The sequence below is a fragment of the Vicugna pacos genome, chromosome 17 (assembly GCF_048564905.1).
Source record: "Vicugna pacos chromosome 17, VicPac4, whole genome shotgun sequence".
NCBI classification, from domain to species: Eukaryota; Metazoa; Chordata; class Mammalia; order Artiodactyla; family Camelidae; genus Vicugna; species Vicugna pacos.
In genome coordinates, this window is record NC_133003.1 from 28981966 (window position 1) to 29005369 (window position 23404).

General features: G+C 34.6%; 1 long non-coding RNA gene across 2 annotated transcripts in view; it reads left to right on the forward strand.

Moving 5' to 3' along the window:
• LOC140686579 (uncharacterized) overlaps positions 1-23404 on the forward strand; it is a 63579-nt gene that overhangs the window by 2760 nt on the left and 37415 nt on the right. For both annotated transcript variants that reach the window (XR_012060409.1, XR_012060410.1), the window contains exon 2: positions 3538-3601. This is a non-coding gene — a long non-coding RNA (uncharacterized lncRNA). The remainder of the gene's footprint in view (positions 1-3537; positions 3602-23404) is intronic.

A 23404-nucleotide genomic window follows, 5' to 3' on the forward strand; every position in this document is an offset into this window, starting at 1 on the left:
TTAACCACAATATATCAGTAAGCTTCATTACTCAAGTGTTTTGTTTCTAAAATCACATATTTTTTCAATTTAATGCTGAATAGGACCAGTATCATTTACTTCCATCTCCTTATTTCCTTGAGAGAAAGTAATTGTCCAAGGCCCAATTGTCTAAGGGTTGGATCATCTCCTAGCCCTCCTAACTAGTTCAGGAGACTTACAGTTGAATTTTTATTATCAAATGTAGTATAGGGCCTGTCCAGGCAATGGGCAACTCTGGAGGCTGCCCAACTCAGGTCAAAGTTGTTTTGTCTATGGCAAGAAGTACCCTTAAAACAGTGGTGGCTATAAAGCAAAAATAAGAATGTGCCCTACTTTAACAATGTGAACTAAAAACCAGAGATAGGAAGAGATTTTATTTTATAATATCAGATGCTCTTGTTTGATTTGGATAAATGCAAGCTATGACCAAACACTTGGATTTGGCTTTGACTTCAAGAATGGCTACTAGAATTCAGCACCCCCCACCCCCCACCCCCAACCCTGAAAAAAACTAGCTTGCCCAAAGAAGTTTGCTTAAACCAAGTTAGTTACGTACATTATAAATGGTAGTGAAAGTTTCTTTAATTGCTACAATTTTTAAAGAAGCTGGCAGAATTAGTAATTGCATTAAATTGCTTAACTTAATTTGACAACATTAAGAATTAGTCACTTTACAAGCTTTAAAGTGCTTGTCTTTGTTCTACAAAGAAAGTAATTTGGTGGTGTATTAATATTATTAAAGGATATTGGATGGTATTTAAAATGAAATAGACTTGAAACCGTTTTTAAAGGGTGGCAGAGTCTTTGTATGCCAATGTAGTTATTCAAGTTAGACGATATGGTTATTAATTTGACAAGAAATAGTGTTCTTTTAAACTACGAATGTACAGCATTTACCACGATATATTTGTAGTTTATATTTTGGTTACAGTTCATAATCAAATTATTTGGCATAATGGGAAGAAAAACAGATATTGGTTTGATCAGATATTTTTTGCTGCACAATAATCTAAAAATGTTTACTCCTGGGAGGGTGATTTTATTCCACATTATGAACTAATTTTATGAATGACATTAACGCCAAGTTGATAGGATAGTTTAAAAACTGTGCCTATTTTATAGATTCAAGTGTGCCTATTTTATAGATTCAAGCAAGTTAAGAAAACTTAGTGATACCTAAGTCATCTATTTGACTTTTGATTTGAAAGTAGTGATGTCTTCTTTTTTTAGAAAAGTGTGGTATGAGGAACGTTTTTGAAGGCATTACTGCTTGCAGGTTTTCCCCTCAATTATTTTTTCTTTTTGTTTTTTTCTCCCTGGTCTATGACATTCTACAGGGACTGTTTCCTGCCTGCACTTTTAGATAAACAAAATTCATACATAAACTTGAAATTTCTAAAATGGGCTACTACCTGAAGATTTTCTCAGAAAAAAACTGCTCCAGTAGTTAAATATTTCCCTATGTATTCCCTATGAATACTTCTCTAAATAAAACAGTTTTATATAGCAAGCACTCAAGTTTAGAAAAATGAACATATTTGGAAAACACATCTTTGAAAAGATTAAATGAAGTGAATTGACATTTAATACCAGTTTGTTTTTAAGTAACATCAGTGCTCTTATTTTGTCAGAAAAAGTGAAGTTAGATATAAGTAGTAAGTTTTTCTTATTAACTATCCCTAACCTAAAGCCAGTTAGTGTTGATTCATGATAAGAAGTCTATAGAAAACTGAATGTCCACATGCAAAAGAATGAAGTTGGACCCTTACCTTATATTACATAAAAAATTAACTCAAAATGGACCTAAACATAAAACTTGAATCTAGAAAGTTTTTAGAAGAAAACACAGGGGAGAATATTCATGATATTGGATTTGACAGTGATTTCTTGGATATGATGCTAAACTGACAGGCAACAACAACAACAAAATACAAATTAAACTACATCAAAATTTGAAACTTCTGTGCGTCAAAGGACATGATCAGCAGCATTAAAAGGCAACCAATGAAATGGGAAAAAATACTTAGAAATCATATATCTGATAAGTGTATCTTCAGAATATACAAAGAACTTATACAATAATAACAATAAAAGACAAATTATATTATTCAGAATGGGCAAAAGATGTCAGTAAACATTTCTCCAAAGAAGATACACAAATGGCCAAGAAAGTACATGAAAAGTTGCTCAAAATCACTAATCATTAGGGAAATGCAAAATACAATCTCAATGAACTATTATTACCTCACACCCCTTAGGATGGCTATTATCAAAAACATGGAAAATAACAACTGTTGGTGAGGATATGGATAAATTGGAACACCCGGGCACTGTTGGTGACAATGTAAAATGGTGTAGCAGCTATGGAAAACAATATGGCAGTTCCTTAAAATTAAAATAGAATTCCCATATGATCCAGCAATTCTACTTATGGGTATATACCCAAAAGAATTGAAACTAGGGCCTCAAAGAGGTATTTGTACACCTATGTTCTTAGAAGCATTATTTACAATAGTCAAAAGGTAGGAAGTAACTTAAGTGTCCATGAATGGATGAATGGATAAACAAAATGTGGCATATACAAACAATAGAATATTAAGCAGTTTTAAAAAGGAAGGAAATTCTGACACATGCCACAACATGGATGAACCTTGAGGACATTATGCTAAGTGAAATAAACCAATCACACATAACAAGTATTGTATAATCCCACTTTTGTGAGGAATCTAGAGCAGTCAAGATCATAGAATTGGAAGGCACAATGGTGGTTGCCAGGGAATGGGGGAGGGAGGGAGAAATGGGGAGTTGTTTAGCAGATTTAAATTTTCAGTTTTGTAAAATGAAAAAGTTCTGGAGATTGGCTGCACAACAATGTGAACATACTTAACAATACTGAACCATACACTTTAAAATGTTCAAGTTGGCAAATTTTATGTCACGTGTTTTTTTCTAATCACAGTTTTTTTTTTTTTCATGAAGGGAGGAAGCTAATTAGAGGAAAAAATCTTTAAAAAGCTCCTTAATAAACAGCTTGAGAAACAATGGTATACAATAAGACTGTGTGTGTGTGTGTGTATGTATGTATTAGTTGAACTATTTAAATTATTACAGCATTTTATAATAGCATGTATCTCCTAAGAACAAGGATACTTTCCTACATACCATTATGTACCATAATGCTACATGTATAATATATCTCAATATCATGATCACACTCAAGGAATTTAATATTGGACAGTAATATATTGTAGTACATAGTCTATATTAAGATTTCTCCAGTTCTCCTATCAAGTTTTTTCCCATGCAGGATCAATCAAAGATCATACTTCACATTAATTTGTAATGTCATTTTGGTGTCCTTTAATCTAGAACATTTGGGGTCTTTCAAGACATTGACATTTTGGAGAGTTGTAGAATGTCTCTCAATGTGGATTTGTCTAATTGTTTACTCATGACAAAATTAAACATCTGGGGCAAAAAACACCACATAAGTAATGTAATGCATTCCTTTTGCAGGTACATAATGTCATTTTGTCCCGTTATTGTGATGTTGAAACTGATTACGTGGTTAATTAAAGTGGTAAGTTAGACTCTTTTATTAATATTTTCTATTTGTTTCTGATTTTAAAAGGCATACATGCTTGGTTTGGAAAACTTGAAAAATGCAAAAGAAAATAAAATCACTATAGTTTCACCATACAGAAAAAACATTGTTAATGTGTTTATGTATATCCTTAAGCAATCTTTTATTTTGGACCATCTAGTTATTCCAACTTTTTGCTATTTAAAATTTTTGCTATTGTGGATAACCCAGTGGTGAACATCATTGCCCTTCTCCAAATCTTTGCACTATTTAAAAAATATTTCTGTAGGATTTTTTAAAGTCAATTGTTTGATTAAAAAGTATTAGCTTTTCAGAGATTGTTTCACATTTACTGATATTATATTCTCTCTGACGTTTTGTTTGGGTGTAGTACTCAAAAATTCATCAAAAGTAAACCATGTTGTTTCAACAAAATAAGCAAATTACTGTAAGACCCCAGTAGAGACCAACTATCCCATTTCATGCACCTAGTAGAAAAAGCCTTAACTTGATTAACTCCAGTTTGTGGTAAGTTTTTTCTCAAGTCCGTATCCACAGGTGGTGTAATCAGCTGAGAGTAGGGGAAAGAGGTACAGGGTTATAGGGTGTAAATAGGGCTATAAGGGAGCAGACTTTCTAAAGGGATGATATAGTGGGAAGAAATATTTGTCATTTCTAGTATATTTAGTCAAAACCTTGGTTTTTAAAAAATGTTCTTCCTCAGTGTTTTTGTTTTTATATTTGACGTGTAATATCCATTAAAGTATCACTTCTCCCATGGTACCTACTTCAGTTCATGTCGCTCCACTCCAACCTGTATTCTGTAGTTAGAGTAATCTTTCTAATATACTAATATGGTCTTGTCCCTCCACTGCTTAATGCCCTTCAGTGATTTCTTACTGCTGCTAAGACAAAGGTTTGGGTTACAAGGCCCTGCTTACTGGTTGATTGGATGTCAGAAATAAAGAAAACGGAGGATTTAAGGATTGTGTTTTTTGCTTAGAAAACTGAGTGAATGGTAGGATCATTTGAGAGGGAGAGCATATTATGACTTAAATTCAGATGGATTAAATTTGAGGTTCTGTGAGCTATTGAATAGGCTGTTGGGTGTATGGTTCTAAAACCCAGGTTGGAAATTTGGGTTAGAGACATAGAATTAGGAGTTATCAAAATATAAATGGTGAGTAAAGCCTCAGAGAGAGTAGAGGAGAAAAACTAGAGAGATGGCAAAAAGTAAGAAGTAAAGAAGGCCTGGGCAGAAATGGCATGTAAAGATGGGTAAAGGATCAATAAAAAGCAGTCGAAAAAGTAGGGGAAAGACTGCCTGTATTTGGTGTTGCTCATACCAATGTTGTAAAAGGGTCTTTCAATAAACAGAAATAGGTCAGCAAATATCTGTGCTCCTAGGATGTCAAATAAAATAAGTCTTGAAAAGTAGCATGAAAATCAACAGTGATCTGTGCAAGATTACTTCCGTAGAGCCATTGACATAGACGGCAGATTCCAGAAGGTTGGGGAGTGACTGACAAGGAAGTGGTGACAGCAATGAAGACAACAGTCAAGAAATTTGATAGTGAAAGGAAGTAGAAGAGCTAGACAGCTACAGTATTAGTTTACAGGGAGGTTTTGCAGTTTGTTCCCAATGGAAGAGATTTGGATTTTAAAGATACAGACGAGAGAAAAAATAATCACGGTGAGATGCCTTTGAAAAGGAAGACGTGAATGAGACTTAGAGCACACATGGGGGGATTATACTTAGAGAGGAAGAGGAATGTATGATCCATTTCAATGAAAGAAAATGTATAATTTATAGATAAGCTAGCATGTGGACTCTCACTACATTTCTTGTGAGATTATTTGAAATTTAATTTTATATTCTTGAATAAAATTTTATTATGCACACTCTTTTGAAGGATACAATTATAATATACTTTTCCCACAAAAAGAAACAAAAGCAAATAAAGTTTTTGTATTAGAGCCTACATTAATGTGATTTGGTTGAGTATTAAAGACTCATTATCCAGACTGCTAATGGATGTTTTTGTTTAAGTATTATGAATAGAAATGTATATGTGCTGATCTTTAAAGAAATATCCCCTGTCATAGTTTTGTAGAACTACAGGGGAATTTACAATTCAAGGTAAAAATAAAAAGCTTAGTGCAAGAACCTTTGAAGGGTCAAAATTATGCAATAAAGTAATCTAAAAATGAAAGTACAGAGGATAAAACTATTTGTACTCATAAATTCTCTCAGAAACTTATCTTTCTCATACTTTGTCAAAAACCTCAAACACTCACAGCTTAAAAATAGTATATTTTACTGTTTTATAAAACAGATTATTATATACTTTAAAAATCATTCAGTCATTGTTAACATTGGAGAGGAAATTGCATCAGTATCCTTTTATGAAGATGGTATTACTTATGAACTAGATCATAAATCACGGCATACTGAGGGTGTTTGAATTGATTTGGTGATCATGTTATTATTTTGATATTACATTGCTGTTTTTACGTATAATAGAAATTTTGCTTTATTTGAGTTAAGTTTCCTAATCAAAAGTTACTAACTTGCATGTTTGTTCTATCAGCATTCTTTGTGTTTAAAGTGATTGTGTGCTAAACTGTAATTGGTTCAAACAATAAGTAGTTGATTATTTGTTGGTTCATATAACTTAGCAACGCAGAGCAGATCCAGCTGCATCCAGAGATCAAACAGCATTGCCAAGATTCCATTCTCTACCTTTCTCTAGGTTGGCTCAATCCTTATGCTAACTCTCTCTGGGCTCATAGACTGGCTGTAGCATTCTCAATCTCATATTCTTAAATCACCAAGTAGAGCATTTTTCGTCAAAGTCTTGAAGTTCACTTTCATTTGCATCAACTGAGATCATATGCCTACTTCTGAACTAATTGCCATGGTCACATAAATGTGCATCTAGTTGGCTTAAGGCTGGACTGTGTCTGTTTTTAAATCAGTCACTACAACCAAGGAGATGATATATGTTGATTGACTGGGAATGGGGTCCTATCCAAACCCTGACTGGGAATGGGGAGGGATTGTTTCCCAAAGGAAACTCTGGGTGCTCTTACAAGGAAGGAGGAGGGTAGATATTGGGCAGCCAAAAGCAGATGTCCACTTTAGTGTCATCATATATATGGTAATTTTTTTAGAAATAACAGACAAATCAGTATTTTAAGATTTCTAACTATAATGAAGAATTTAATATGAAAGAAAAGTTCTCTAACATTTTTAAATGATTCATTGTACACCTGTTTAGTTTAAATATCAGAGCCATTATCACACATTTGATTATCCCAGGTTTCACATTAAGTCTTAGATTCTCTTAGACCCCACCTGCATAGGCACAGGAAATCCGATGTTACTAGATGCCTGTGTATTTTCCAGGATCTTTATGGAGATACTAGGTACAGGAATCACTTTGGAGGTTATTACTTGGCTGCATTTTTCCTCAGACTCAACATTTTTATAAGGATTCTACTTGGTTGACACTACTCCCAATGAATATCTGTCGTGTTTGAAGCTATTGAAATTAGAATCTAAAGCTTTTAGCTAATGTTGTCACCAGTAAAAAAGAGACTTCTGGAAGCTGGCCTGCCACTCACAGCTGGCCTTGGTGGGTTGTTGTTGTCGTGCATGGACCATTCCATAGAATATCAGCATCAGAAAAGGCTACTCTGTGACCATAATGGATCAAGACGAAAACAAGACCACTCCATAATCATGTCTAAATACAGACGAGAACATGAACATTGTCTAAACCACAAAAATGACCACACATTTCCCTATCCTTGCTAATATGAATGGTCTTTTTTTTTTTTACCAATTGTAGCTATGACTTATTTCATTCTTCCTGTCATGTAGATAAGATCTATTAATATTCACAATTAACAAGTTACCCTTACTTCTTCACAAGATCCAATCCAGAGCAAAGCCCTGCTTTCCTAAACCTCCCCCCAAATCAGCTAATATGAGCCTAAGTCCTATAATAAGCTGTGACACCCTCTCATTGAGATGCCCATGATTCCTCATTAGTATGTTTTCTTCCTTGTTGCAACAAACAGTGAATCTGACTTCTTCAGCTAATGATATGATCCTGTTCTTTCAGTGATGGGCATTATCACCAATAAATCAAGAACTCTGTGTTTTTGTTCTTAGGAAGCAAATGGAATGCTTATTTTAAATTCCACTCAATTGCTAGGATTGGAGGTAGGGGATTCTTACTTGAGCCCCAGTGTTCAGTGGTTAACAATCAAGCTTTTTTACTCAAATGCAAAGCTAGTCAAGCTCTGAGTTTGAAGCTAAGATCCCAAGTGGAATTATTTCAGTGGCGTTACCTACACTCTCTTGCCCTGAGTACTGCTTACACTGCCTGCCACTGTCACTGTTGCTACTGATGATCTGATATAGGTCTTCATTTATTCATCCAGGCAAAGATGCTTTTCCAAGGTGAAAAGTGGTGATGAGTGTTGGAAGGGCCCCAGAGTGAAGATGATTGAGTCCCGAAGTGCTGTAGTCTTAGAAATTCACACACGCACACATTCACATGGACTGATTTCACTAGGGTAGTGAGTTAGGACAAGTTCGGCTACTTGCCATACCAATAACCCATACTCCCCTATCATCTCAGGTGGTGTTACTAGTCTGACTCATTCACAGATTAGTCTTCCTTTATGGCGAATTCTTTTTTGGCAAATCTCCTTCTAAAATCTGACTTCCATTAAGGCCCCCAATTCTCTGTTAGTTATTTCTTTACCTCAATAGTGGGTAGAATTTAAATATCCTCCTGGATGGCTTTTGGCCCCAGTGAAAATTACAGGATGCAAATGGGCACATGTATGAAGGAATCCACTCCAGTATCCCTAGATTAGAACATCTAATCCTCACCCGAATTGACAAATGTGGAGAGGGAAGTTGTCTAACTCCGCTGACCAGAAACATCTGGGCTCCAACTCTACTCAGGTGCCCTCTTACTAGCTTTTATTTCACTAACAGAAATATGTGCAGCAGATTGGAATTTTTTTTCTCTCTTTCACCTTTTCTCATCCAGCAGGAGTCAGATATGTTGCTTAGCATAATCACTGAAATTAAGCAATAGATATATAGTTGGTACCATGAAGAGAAAGGTTTGTTTGTCTCATAGAAGATCCAGTCTGAAGAATCTGAAAGATTTTCATGTCCCCTCTTTTGACACAGGGTAAGAATCTGCCATGACCACCAGGATGGAGGCATGGGTGGAATTTAGAATGAGTTACTCATTCTGCTTGAACTATTCTTCTAGAATGGAGATTGGACGATGGAGGGAGTTCAGAGGGGTAGAAAGGGCAACAAAAAAGAGAAAGGACAAGAAAAATGGTGAAAGGCAGTAGAAGGGATTTGAGGATATTCATCTTGCATGGTCTTCTGACATCTAATATCTTTGTGTGTTTGTGATAAGTTAACAGAAAGGATTTTTTTCTGTTCATATACTTCCATGCATGCACTTACACTGCATGCATAATGCATGTGTACACACATACATTTATAATCATAGTCTTTAAATACACCTTAATCTGTTGAAGAGCCCTTGAAAAACAGAAAAGTTCAAAGCAAGCATACAAGATAAAGATTTCTTTGCTGGTAATTTGATTAAGACAACCTCTCTTGGAAAGATTAGGAATTTTCTAAAGTTTTTATAAAAGCATTTTTAAAATGGTCTTCAAGTATATCTAAAGTATATAAGCCATGTTTATCATAAAACAGTTTATGGTGGTGCAAATTTGCTACTCTTCCCTGAAATAAATTTGTATTAATCAACCAAATTTAACCAGAGATTTGGGATCTGTTTACATTTATTACTATGACCCATTTTCCTAATAAAATTCCTAATGTAATCTCCAGGAGAAGCAAGTTACTTTAGTGGCCTGACCGAAGAACCTGGTGCCTTCTCCCACCAGTCCCCACACTGAATTTCCTTTAGTTTTAAAAACTCTTTAATTGCTTGCCTCCACCCTGAACTCCTTTTTCTGGCTCTTCCTCCTCTTACCCTCTAATTAGAAATACTTCTCAAGAAAGAGTTCTTTTATTTGTTCAAAAGTAGGTGTTTGAGAGCTACTAGGTGCCAGGCACTGTGTTAGGTATGGAATATAATAGTCAGTAATGCGGTTTATTCTTTGCTTTCTCCAGAATTAAAAGTGCCAAAATTTACTGAGAACTGAATGTGTCAGGCTCTGCTCTAAGTGCCTTGTATTTTTCTTTCTTGTAATGCTCACAACTACCCTAAGAGGTAGATTTTAATTTACTCTTTACTTTACAAATCAAGCAGAGCAGGGCAGAGAGAGAATAAACAACCTGCTCAAAGTTGTAGAGTAAAAGGTAAACCCACTCTAAGCTGCCCATACTACGCTTCTGAAAAATGCCATAAAAAAGGTATAAATTCACTTTCTTGGAGGAGGTGATAGCCCTTGTAGAATGGATGAAATTTGTAAAAGTGGACGTGAACATGGGGATAAAAGTACAGAGCAAAAGATGTACTATTTACATATAATATGCTAAGTACTGAAATATATTTACTTAAAATCATATCTCTTTTTGTCTAATGTTGTCATCCATTAGCTTTACATTATATATTTAAAATTACAAAGCAAGATTATTTAAAAAGTATTTTGTAATTCAGATCCCAGGATGCTCAAGTGAGTGATGCTATGCTGAATTTGCTGGAATGGATTGTTGAAAATGCACAAGCATTGGTAACAGCCTCCACTGCTATCTTTGGTCTCCTCCCAGCCCTGTTCTTTCTCTATTGGCCTAACAGCTTGATAGTCTTTCAAATAGACAATCATGGATAATGCAGTTAGTTAAACTAAAATTAATTACACCTATATTTAGATAATAAAATGATTCTATTTAAAATAGGACTCATTTCTAATAGGACAAAAATTTAATCTCTGTCATATTGTTTAGAGAATCCGCTTGCCTCTCTCCTAATATGGGATTAGAAGTTACTTAATCCTTACCGAGTTGTTTTAGCTTTTTATTTTTGTCTCCCCACTTCTTTATCTCACTTGTTTTTCTCTTTGGTTAGCTTGCTGAAGCGTTTTCCTATCTTTGTTTTTTTCAGAGCAATATTCTTCCTAATTCCTTTAGGCTAAAATGTAAACACTAAATAGAAAAATACAAATCTGCAAAGGGACCATAGGAGCTTTGCTTTTTGTTTATTTACATGTTTAGGAAATTGTTTCTTAGTTTGCCACAAAGCAGTCCTGTTTACAAACAGTAGAACCAGAGTCAGAATTATGGTTTTCTTTAAAGCTATAACATATAACCTTAGATAAAGTTTTCAGTCTATAAGAACATCTGGTTATTGTCATAAATAATGTTAGTCTAATACAATATAAAATGTACAGATTTTAATTTTAATATCGGTTTGGAATATACCAATAAATATGTTGCTACTACCACAAAGCACTTCCTTTTTCTGCCATAGTCAACAAAATGTAGATTATTACAGGTAACCTGTCTTCTGTTTTTGCTTCAAATAGTTGAACCTGGTTGCAACATGCTGAGAATCAAATGGCTTTAATTTAGAAGACTCTTGGTTTATTAAAAAATATTCAATGTATGATATTAAGAACCAGTTTTATATAAGAAACCCTACAGATGCATTTTGGTTTTTTATCTATAACAGAGTATTTTAATTTGGAAACACTCATGCAAATATAAATAAGTGTAGAATACAGGGCTTGTGTATTATAATGTAAATTTTATATGTTTGAGTATATTGAGAACTGCGAATTAACCAGTTGAATATTGGAATAATAGCATCATTTACTCAGATGTTAGAACCTTACAGATATTTAAGTAGGGAAGATGATACTAATTTATGTAGATTTAGATTGACAGATAAAGTTTATGGCAGGCCTTGTCTTCAAAGAAGTCTTTTTCTAATTTTTTACACTTTGGAATTGAGTCTAATTAAGGAAACAAAGGTTTCTTTTATATTATGGCCTCATGAGATGTATTTAAAGAATAAAAAGGTCAGAAATAATTGTAAAAATAGTCATCATTTTAGTCAGCTGAGTTTTAGTGTTGCTGTAACAAAACAATCCCAAAGTCTCAGAAGCTTAAACGACAAACGTTTATTTCCTGGTCTTGTAATATTTCTTACATTGGTCAGGTGTAGTTCTATTTGATAGTGTCTTCATTCTGGGACCCGTGCTGAAGGAGCAACCCCTCCCTGGAACATTGCTAGTCTCATGGTAAAGGAAAATGAAAAATGTAGTAGAATCATACAATGCCTTTAAAAGCCTTTGCTTGAAAGTGGTATTTGTGGCGTCTCATATTTTATTGGCCAAAGAAAGTCGAATGGTGAATCCTGATGACAGTGGGCAGGGATGTATAATCTTCCTTCAGAGAGAAGCACCAAATATTTTGAACAATTATACAACATAATCTATCATACTTTACCCTTTTGGTCACAAATGTTTGCTTCCTTCCCTTAAATATTGCAAAATATACTCATTCCATACCCAAGGTAGACAATTCATAGTCCCATACAATCATAGTATTGGGCTCAACATTCAAGATATCATGATAATTTCTCTATAAAGCATGAATGAGACCCCTCTTACTCCAGAGACTTCTAAACTTAGAAAGGTAAGTTTATATAACTTACCTGTTACAAAGATGAAACAGGGTTGGGTAACTGTAATAAACTGCAATAAATACTCCCATTCCTGAAAAGAGAATAATGGAAGACGTAGCAGTCATAGGTATGTCATTATAAACAGAAATCCTGCAGTCCTCACAAGAGCCTCATGCCCTAGGGGCGAGGATTATCCTGGGGTTAGTTATTGTTTTCTGCTTTCTGGGAGTAGTTCCTCAGTACATTTTTTTTCCTTGGCTTTTTGTTTGCTTCTTTTACATTATCCTCCCTGGACATATCTAAACAGGGTTCTGGAGAATATGCCTTCCCAGGGAACTATCTACCTTCCTCAGCCTGCCACTGAATCAGCTAACTCAGTAGCCTGTCCTATCTCTGCACTTCCTCTTATGTGAGATAATAAATTTCGTTTTTATTTAAGCCAGTGTGATTGAGGTTTCTCTTACATGCAGCAGAAAACATTGTAACTTATAACAATCTGGTATCAAATTCTTCTGTAATTTGATTAGAACTCTGACGAAAGTTTGCTCAGGCTGGACAACAGCTGCATTGGAATGATTAGTTTAAGATAGTCTAAAATGGAAACAGTCTCTAAAATTGTTTTTAAGTATTATTCTAAATATGAAATGATTATGTAAAGGCTTTTAACTATCACAAATAAATGTGGTATAGTATTACCATTATAATATCATAACTTGATGTTTTATTAAGGCTCATGATACTGATTATGATGGTGTGAAGATCATTCAATAGGGAAAGAATAATCTTTTGAAAAAATGATGCTGGGACTACTGGATATCCACAGGCAAAAGAATAAAGTTATACCTCCATCTCACATAATATTCAAAAAGTAACTCACAATGGATCAAAGACCTAAATATAATAAAGCTAAAAAATTTTTGGAAGAAATCGTATGTATAAATCATCATGACCTTGGATTAAGCAGTGGTTGGTTAGATCAACCAAAGCACAAGCCACAAAAGAAAGAAATAGGTAATTATGCCATCAAAGTGAAACTATTTTTGCGCTTAAAAGGACGTGTCAAGAAAATGAAAATACCATCAAAAGAATGGAAGAATATAGTTGCAAATCATTTATCTGATAAAGGATTTGTATATAGAGTATATAAAATACTATTACAAATAAATAGTGAAAAGACAACCCAATTTGAAAATGAACAAAGAACCTGAATAGACATTTCTCCAAATAAGATGTACGAATGGCTAATACTTACGTGAAAAGATGTTCAACACCATTAGTGCCCAGATAAAAATCACACTCATAGTGATTTCACACCCATTAACATGGCTATGATAAAAAAGACTCATTTTGGTGAGGATATGGAGAAATTGGAACCCTCATATAATAGCTGGTGGGAATATAAAATGGTGCAGCTGCTTTCAAAAACAATTTGGCAGTTCTCCTAGAGATTGAATGTAGAGTTACCGTATGACCTGGCTTTTCTACCCCTAGGTATATACCCAAGAAAGGTGAAATCATATGTGTGCACAAAAACTTGCACATTAATGGTCATAGTACCATTATTCATAATAACTGAAAGGTGGAAACAATTTAAATGTCTGACAATTGTTTAATGGATAAGTATGTTTTTATACAATAGAATATTATATATAATAGAATAGAATAATATTATAATATATATTATTATATAAGAGTATTATTCATATAATAGAATATTATTCAACCATAAGAAGTAAGGAGATTTTAATACATGTTACAACATGGATGAACCTTGAAAACATTATGCTAAGTGAAAGAAATCAGACACAAAAGGCCACATATTGTATGATTTATATGAAATGCCAAGGGTAGGCAAATCTATAATGACAAAAATTTAGTTAGTCATTGCCAGCGACTAGGGATAAGGGAAATGAGGAATAACTGCTAATGGCCACAAGGTTTCTTTTGGAAGTCAGGAAAATATTCTGGAATTAGTGGTGATGGTTACACAACTCTGAATATACTGAAAACCACTGGATGATATATTTTAAAAGAATAGAGTTATAGTCTATGAGTTACATAACTATAAAACAGAAAATCACAGCTATGTATGCAAGCTGAAATTCAGGTGTATTTCTATGCAATGACAAATCAGAAGACGTAAAATATTTTTCTATTTAAAATAGCAACAAAAAGGATAAAATACACATGTGATAAAAAAGTGCAAGACTTGTTCACTGATAATTATAAAAATTTGTTGAGAGCAACTAAAGAAGATCTTAGTAAATGGAGAGGCATTCCGCGTTCTTTAGAACTGAGTGATTCAATATTACTAAGGTGGAAATTCTCCACTAATTCACCTATAGATTCAGTGCAATCCCTATCAAAATTCTGGGTAGTTCTTTTGCATAAATTGACAAGCAGATCCAAAAATTTATATGGAAATGCAAAACACCTACAATAGCCAAAAACAATCTTGAAAAAGAAGACAAAGTCAGAGGACTTTTACTTCTCAATTTCAGAACTTACTGTAAATATGATTATTAAGACAGTATGGTATTAATAGACATATAGACAGACATACAGATGAAGAAGACAGTATGGTTCTGATAGACATATAAGAAATATAGATGAATGAAACACAAGAGTAAAAATAAATCTTTATAGTCAATTTATTTTTTGACAAATATACCAAAGAAATTCACTGGGAAAAGTATATTATTTCAACAAATGATATTGGGACATTTGGATTCCCACATGCAAAAAGATGAACTCATACCCTCACTTCATGCCTTACATAAAAATTATAGTCTTAAATGTAAGCTAAAATAATAAAACTTTTAGAATAAAACACAGGAGAAAATCTTCAAGATGTTGGATTAGGCAAAGATTTCTTACCTATTTTTCAGCTACGTCAGAAGCACAGTGCATAAAAGAAATAAATGATAAATTGAACTTCATCAAGATTAAAAACTTCTGTATGTCAAAAGTCACCATTAAGAAAATGAAAAGATACACAAAAGATTGGGAGAAAACACATATCTAATAAATGCCTTGCATCCAGAATTTACAAAGAACCTTAAAACTCAAACAACCACTAAAAATGATCAAAAGATATAAACAGACATTTCACCAAAGAATATTTAGGAGTCACAAATGAACATATGAAAAGATGCTCAAGAGCATTAGTCACTAGAGAAGTGCAAATTAAAACAACAATGAGACACCACTTAAAGCAATTTACAGATACAATGCAATCTTTATCAAAACTCCAATGACATATCTCACAGATCTAGGACAAATCATTCTAAAATTTGTATGGAAACACAAAAGATCCCAAATAGCCAAAATAATCTTGAAAAAGAACAACAAAGCTGGAAATCATGCCCTGATTTCAAAGTATAATGCAAAGCTACAGTGATCGAAACAGTATGGTACTAGCACAAATCAATGGAACAGAATTGGGAGCCCAGAAATAAAGCCACACACATTTAGAAAATTATTTCATGATAAAGGAACAAAGAGCATACAATGGAGAAAGAATAGTCTTTTCAATAAGTGGTGCTGGGAAAACTGGACAGCCACATGTGAAATAATGAAACAAGACTACTATCTTAAACCACACACACAAATTAACTCAAAACAGAGTAAAGACTTGAATGTAGGACCTGAAACCATTAAACTTCTAAAAGAAAACATCGATGTTAAGCTTCTTGTCATCGATATTTTTGTGGCTTTGACTCCAAAGACAAGGGAAACAAAAGCAAAAATAAACAGATGGAATTATATCAATCATAAAGCTTCTGCAAAGCGAAAAAACCCATCATGAAAATGAAAAGGCAATGTACTTAATGGGAGAAGATATTTGCAAATCATATTTCTGAGAAAGGTTTAGTATCTCAAATATATAAAAAACTCATACCACTCTGCAACAACAACAACAAAAACCCCACAAAGAATTAAAAAATAGGCAGAGAATCTGAATAGACTTGTTTCCAAAGAAGTCATACAGATGGCAAATAGGCACATGAAAAGATGTTCAACATCACTAATTATTAGGGAAATGCAAATCAAATCACAGTATCACCTCATACCTGTTAGAATGGCTATTATTGAAAAGAAATAACAAATGTTGGAGAGGATGTGGGGAAAAGGGGAACCCTGGTACACTGTTGCTGGGACTGTAAATTGCTGTAGCCACTATGGAAAACAGTATGGAGATTCACAAAAAATTAAGAATAGGACTACCACTTCTGGATATTTATCTCAAGAACACAAGAATGATAATTCAAAAAGATATCTGCATCCCCATGTTCATTGCAGCATTATGTACAATTGTCAAGATATAGAAACAACCTAAGTGTCCATCAATGGATAAAGATGTGGTTTGTATACACAACGGAATTCTACTCAACCATTGAAAAAAAGAGGAAGAAGAATGAAATCCTGCCATTTGCAACAATATGGATGGACCGTGAAGTTATTATGCTAAGTGAATAAATCAAATGGAGAAAGACAAATTCATGGAATCTAAGAAAACAAAACAAATGAACAAACAAAATGAAACAAAACCAAACTCTTAGATAGAGACCATATTGGTTACCAGAGGGGAAGGGGTAGGGGTTGGGCAAAGTGGGTGAAGGGGATCAACTATGTGATAATGGGTGTTAACTAGACTTGTGGTGGTGATCACTTTGTAGTGTATACAGATGTCAAATTTTAATGCTGTACGCATGAAACATATTGGAAAAAACCCACAATGAAATACCATTTCACACCCACTAGAATAGCTATAATAAATAAGACAGTAACAAATGTTTGTGAGGATGTAGAGAATAGGAACACTCATATGTTGCTGGTAGAAATATAAAATGCTATAGCCACTGTCTAAAACAGTTTGGAAGTTTTTTGAAAAGTTAAACATAATTGTACATAATGCTGCAATGAACATGGTGATGCAGATATCTTTTTGAATTATTGTTTTTGTGTTCTTGAGATAAACACCCAGAAGTGGAAGAGCAAATCCACTCGTAGGTATCCACTCAAGAGAAATGAAACAATGAGACCACATAAAAATTTGTGTGTGAATGTTCATAGTAGCGTTATTTATAATGACCAAGAACTAGAAACAACCCAAATGTCCTCATCTAGTTAATAAATACACAACATATATATCCATACAATTGAATATTATTCAGCAATAAAAATAACAAACTACTTGCACATTCTTCATCGTGGATAAATCTCAAAAACATAGCACAAAGTAAAAGAAGAACATATGATTGTGAACACATACTGTATGTTTCCATTGATATGGTATGTCCAGAAAAGAGGTCTCTATAGAGATAGAAAGTAGATTAGTGATTGCCTGGGTCTGGGAGTGGGAATCTGGATTAATGAGTATGAAATGAGTATAAAGGATCTTAATGAGGAGATCAAAATGTTCTAAAACTGATTTGTGATGAAGTTGACACCACTCACTAAACTTACTAAAATCATTTAAATTGTGCACTTAAATGGGTGTAATTTACACATAACAATGAAAGCTGTTTGTTTGTTTGTTTTTAAAAAATCACACATGGTGATATGCCAAAACACAGCAAGGAGATGAAGACAGAAAAACTAAAAATTGTATCTTGGGTTTTGCTGCAAATTTAGAAGGGCCACAATAATGAGATGAGACCAAATTGCTTAAAAATAATTTCTCTTTTGATGCTTTTATTTTTGACTTTGGTGGCCAGATTCCATAGTGACTAGAGAGCCTCTGTCATCTAGGAACCATAAATGTACACAGAGACTGATGCTGTTTAAAAATATGGAAAAATGAAAGTCACAGGAAAAAGTGCTACAAGGGTATCTTTTTATCCTCCAAAAGTTTTACCATGCAACTATTTTCCAGGTCTCTTTAGGTCTTCATTTTGTTGATTACTGTATAATTCACAATTTCATGTGGAGTTGTTGACTCTAAATTTTCAGTCATTTTCCAGGATCCTATTTCACAGTAAGGATTTGTGTACTCTCTGAATTGGAATATTTTGCTCTGAAATTAACTTACAGAGATAATAAATTTAGGAAAAAAAAACGCTTTGTGTTTCTGGAGAGAAAACTAATTTGCATGGTTCATTAAATAGTTTATAATAGCTAATACTCCTGCTAAGGTCATCTGCTTGAGATATGGTTGGTCACACTTACTTGTTTGTGGCCCTAGTCATTCATTCAGAAAATATTTATTGAGCATCTTTTCTTACCTAGCACTAAGCTAGACACTGGGAATGTATCAGTGAACTCCATATGAAGAAAAGAAAAAAAAAAACAAAACAAGGAAACAAGTCGGGTAATTTTACAAGATAGAAGGTGATCTGAGAAAGAATAACCAAAGGACCTATTGTAGACAGGCTGGCCAGAGAAACCTTTATGGGGAGGTGATAGGTGATCTAAGATCTGAATGATAAGCAGAAACCAGGCATGTGAGAATCTGTGGAAAGAAGACTGTTCAGGTCAAGAGAATATAAAAGAACAGGCCTCTAGGAGAGATTGTGCCTGGAGTGTTTCTAAGAATATACAAGCCAGTGTGGCTGGAATGGGATGAAGCAGGAATCAGATTAAGTAGTATGGATTGCAGTTGCAACAGAAAGACATTGTCAGGTTTTAAGTAGGGTGGTCGGATAATCTGATCTATATTTTAGATAGATGAGTTTGGCTGTTAAATGGAAACTTGCATGGGGAGGGAGATAAGAGTGCAAAGTTAAAATGGAAAGATCAGTTGAAAGGCTTTTGCAACAGTCAGAAACAGAGATGGTGGTATCTTAAGCCATGATAGTAGCAATAGAGATAGAAAAAGATAACTAGATTTTAGATTTTTTAAAAAGTCTGAGTTAATAGTACTTCTTAATGGGTTAAATGTGGGGAATGGAGAGATTAGATACATCGAAGATGTCTTTTAGATGTTTAATCTCAAGAACTGGGAAAATGGTGTTATTTACTGAGTTGGGAAGATTGGAGGAGAAACAAGTGTGGGAAGGAAAAAGCCTTCCTGTTATTAATAGGTCAAATAGGGTAATCCTGTTTGTTATCCTAGTATACTATCAAGCAAGCAATGGTATATTTAAATCTGGAGCTTGGAGGAAAGGTCACGTGATTGGACACATATCTAAGGGGGTTACAAGCATGTAGATGACATTTGAATCCGTATTTTCAATCTCTGAATGAGATTACTTAGGGGAGAGAAAGGGGCTCAGCTCTGAATTTTGGGGCTTTCCAGCATTTAAAAGATAGGAGAAGAAAAGCAAAGAAGGCCAAGTGAGTGAAGAGGGTTGAATGGAGACTGATGCCTGGAAAGTACATCTCTGGACAAAGGCTCTGCTGCTCCTCAGCTTCACCTCTCTGTTGCCAGGAACTACCATGTGAAGCCATACTGGAGCCTGAGGCAAAAGGAAGAATGTGTATTTCCATATATACACTTACCAAGGTATCTTCCCATATTTTGAACTAAGTGGAACAAGTTATTAAAAACTCTAAAGTCAAAACACATGAGTGTATATAAAGCTGTGGTACTCAGTATGTTTGCATTACAGTTGTCAACTGTCATAAATCTGTCCAGTGGGAGGATGCAGTGGGTAAGTGACTCCAGAACAGAGGGTTGATTAGAGATGACTGTTCCCATTACACAACAAGAGAGGGCTTTCAACAAATGAACAACAGTCTGTGTTCATTTAACATTTTGATATTTTTGCATTAATTTTGATTCTTTAAAGATTGCATTAAAATATTATTTATCTTGATTACTGTTTTTTGGCACCTCCTGAAATTCTGTTATCTGTAGATTGCCTCATTTGCATGACTCTCATCACGGCCCTGGACTCAAGACAAATTTCCCCCCTATTAAAAAGAAGCTGGCAATCCAGATCTTGATGTAAAATTTCATATTTTAAATGTGTTGGCTAATTATTTAAAAAATTTAGAAACATATTGTTGCCAACTAAAGCATTAGGATTTCTACCATAAGGTATCATGAAAAGCCCTTGAAACTAGCCATCAGAAGACTTGAGTTCTAGTCTTAGTTTCAACCTAACCACATGCAACTTTAACTTTTCTGGGCCTCATTTCTTATTATTAAAATTACACATCTATGACCCAGTGTCAAGCATGATAATTAGAATTTTATAGAATACTAGCATTTGTTAAATCAAATGTTAAATTGAGCCATATGGAATTACTGATAATTGGCCATTTTGGATCTACAAAAACATTAGTTTCAAGTGGTTCCACCTACAGTTTTGCTTCACTGTTGAGTCTGAGAGTATGATGAATCAGGCGGTGCTATGCTAAGCCGTATTAGAGCCTGAGGAAAAAGGAAAAATGTGTTCCCCTATGTTGTACAGCTGTAGATTTTTACCCTTACTTTCTTATGCCAACCATACACAGTTTCCAGAAACTTGCTAAACTTTCCCACCTCAGAGCCTTTGCAAGCCTGGTTCTTCTCATGTTTGGCTTCTTTTCATCCTTTGAATTTCAAAAAAGCCTTTCCTGACTACTCCAGCTAAAATGGACTGCTTCCTCCATTCATTTTTCTCGAGAAGAACAACCCAGTTTCTTTGCAGCATTTATCCCAATCTGTAGTTATTTTGTGTATTTATTTGCTTGTTCATCTTCTGTCTCTCCATGTTCCATGAAAACAGAAACCATTTCCATCTTGGTTGCTCTTGCAGCTTTAGTGCCCAGAAGAATAAGTACTTCATATGTTATGTTGAGTGAATAAATGAATAAATAGGCATGTGTCTTTGAAGTCATGTAATAGATTTGAAAAACAAAAATACCTCACCTTACCCTCTTAAAAGAACTTCTCCCAGCTAGAGCAATCATTTCAGAAACTACTAGTTGTTTCACCATGTTACTATGTTTCAGAATGTTTCTAGAATTCTTTTGGAATTGGCCTTATAGCCTGTGACATTTTCTTTGCATTCTATCCATTCTTAAGGAAAAATATGAGTTGTGTAAAGTGAAATCTGAATCTGCCCTATGAGACATGTAAATACCTGATAATATGGCACAGCAGTGGATTTGGCAATGGCAATTTACATTCTCCAAGTTTCCAGAAAGCCACCCATAGCATGCTCATGAGGACAGCAGTCATGTTTCTTATCCACTAACATATTTTGAAAACTCTATGCTTCTGGAGCTAATCTACTTAGGTATATGAAAAAAAAAAACAAAACTTGCAGATAGCTCTTGTCTGAGATTCATGCCACGGATTGCTTTTCAGTTCGCATGTAAACATGCAAGAAAGAATCCCAAATGGACTTTTAAGTGAAACTTCTGGGGCTATCCTGGCTCTGATATCTGCAGCTAGGACCTTGGTAGGTTATTTGACCCATCCAAGCTTCAACGTCTCTGCTGTGAAATCACTCACTTTACTGGACTTACAAGAGTGAGATGAGATACGTAATTGCAGGTGTTAATCTCAGTGGTAGGTACATACACTGTCAATAAATGGCATCCACATAATCACTATTTAGCCACCCCTACCTCCCATCTTACAGTTAAGGAACCTGAGAGACAGCAATTTGCCAAGAATATGGACAGTTGTTAAAAAGCTGAAATTCAAAACTGGATCTGCTGGCTCACAGTCTATTTCTTCCCATTTCAACACACAGAACAAGCCTCAGCTTGCAGAGCCTTACAGCTGGGAGGAGCAAGCTCATTTCATGGCTATAAGATAGCCAGAAAAGAATGTGGCATGTATACTATCCTAATGAAAAGTAAACAGAAGGCTCTTTTTCAGTCCTTTGGCTGCAAGTCAGAATCCTTTTGTGCGAATTGAATTCATTTTGTTTTTGCTTCAGGATGAAATAAATTCCATTACCATTCTCTATCACTGTTTCCCCATTTTCCTTCCTCTGAGTGTGTCCCATCTTTTAGAATTAGAATGGGGGACTTTAGTTGATCGCAGTAGCCATTGGGAAATCATAGGGAAAAGAGATAAAAATAACTTCCATTGATGCAAGAAGAGAAGTAAAAAAATAACTTTCAGGATAGCAACAACATTTTAATTTGAAAAATTTCCATAAGATTAGACTAAAAAGTCTTTGCAACCGTATACATGTTGTATGCGTTTGACCTTTTCAGTGATTTTATTTCATCTGGCCTTCAGGAAAAATCATATTGATAAATAATTGGTTAAAAACAATTTAAGGGAATTTGAATTTTTAACATTTAAATATATTCTATTAGTTTTTTTTTTTACAATTGATTATATCATTTATTAATAGAATCTGGCCTAAGGGAAATGACTCCACAAAATAGCAGGAAGTTCTGAATTTTGCCCCTTTCTTTATAATTATTTCTTATGGGTGAGCCAGGGTGGTATCCCTTATGCTTTCAACAAAGATGAGGTGGTAGGAGTGGAAATCTAGCCTAATCCCTTGTCACTACCGCAAGTCTTCCAGAGAATGGGGCACCTTTTAGCTTTGTACCAGAGCTCCATCGTTTCACCAGGTCACATGCCCAAGTAGTTGCATCAGTCCTTAAGGGACACCGTTTCTAACTTGTCCAAAGACCCTTTATAGGCTAGGCTGGCTCTGATATAGGCATTATAGCCACAATAAAAAAAATGACACTTTAACATAATCTGAAATTCACTTACAGAGCAAAATCTGTTTTGTAGAATGAGCAAACGCTCCAACTATTGCAGACATAGGTTCATAATAGAAAATTATCCCCCACGTGAAAACTCCCAGAGGTCAGTCGCTAGTTAATTCACTTCATTCATGCTTTTGTTCATTCAGTGCATATAATAAAAGAATAATGCCATTGCTGATCTAGTAAACAGCTACGGAATTCCAGAGATAGTTCCATAAACAGTGAAGGAAATTTAACCCATTGATGTCATATGCTATCGCTGTGTGATTACATGCATACTATTGTGATCACCCATTAATTTATAACACTGCACATTTAGTGTAGGTTATTGAAAACTTGCCTAGTGTTTTCTGAGTAGGCCCCCCAAAACGCTGGCATTTTCCAAACCATATGATTAGCCCCTGGCCCCACAGTTTTCTATTTACCCTTTGAAGAAAAATTCTGCTGAGTGTTTGCCTTCCTGGCAATTGTTAGTTTCTCTGGATGGGACCTTTTGGGTGGCTCATTAGGCCTCCACACCCAGCTCAGGCAGCGCTGA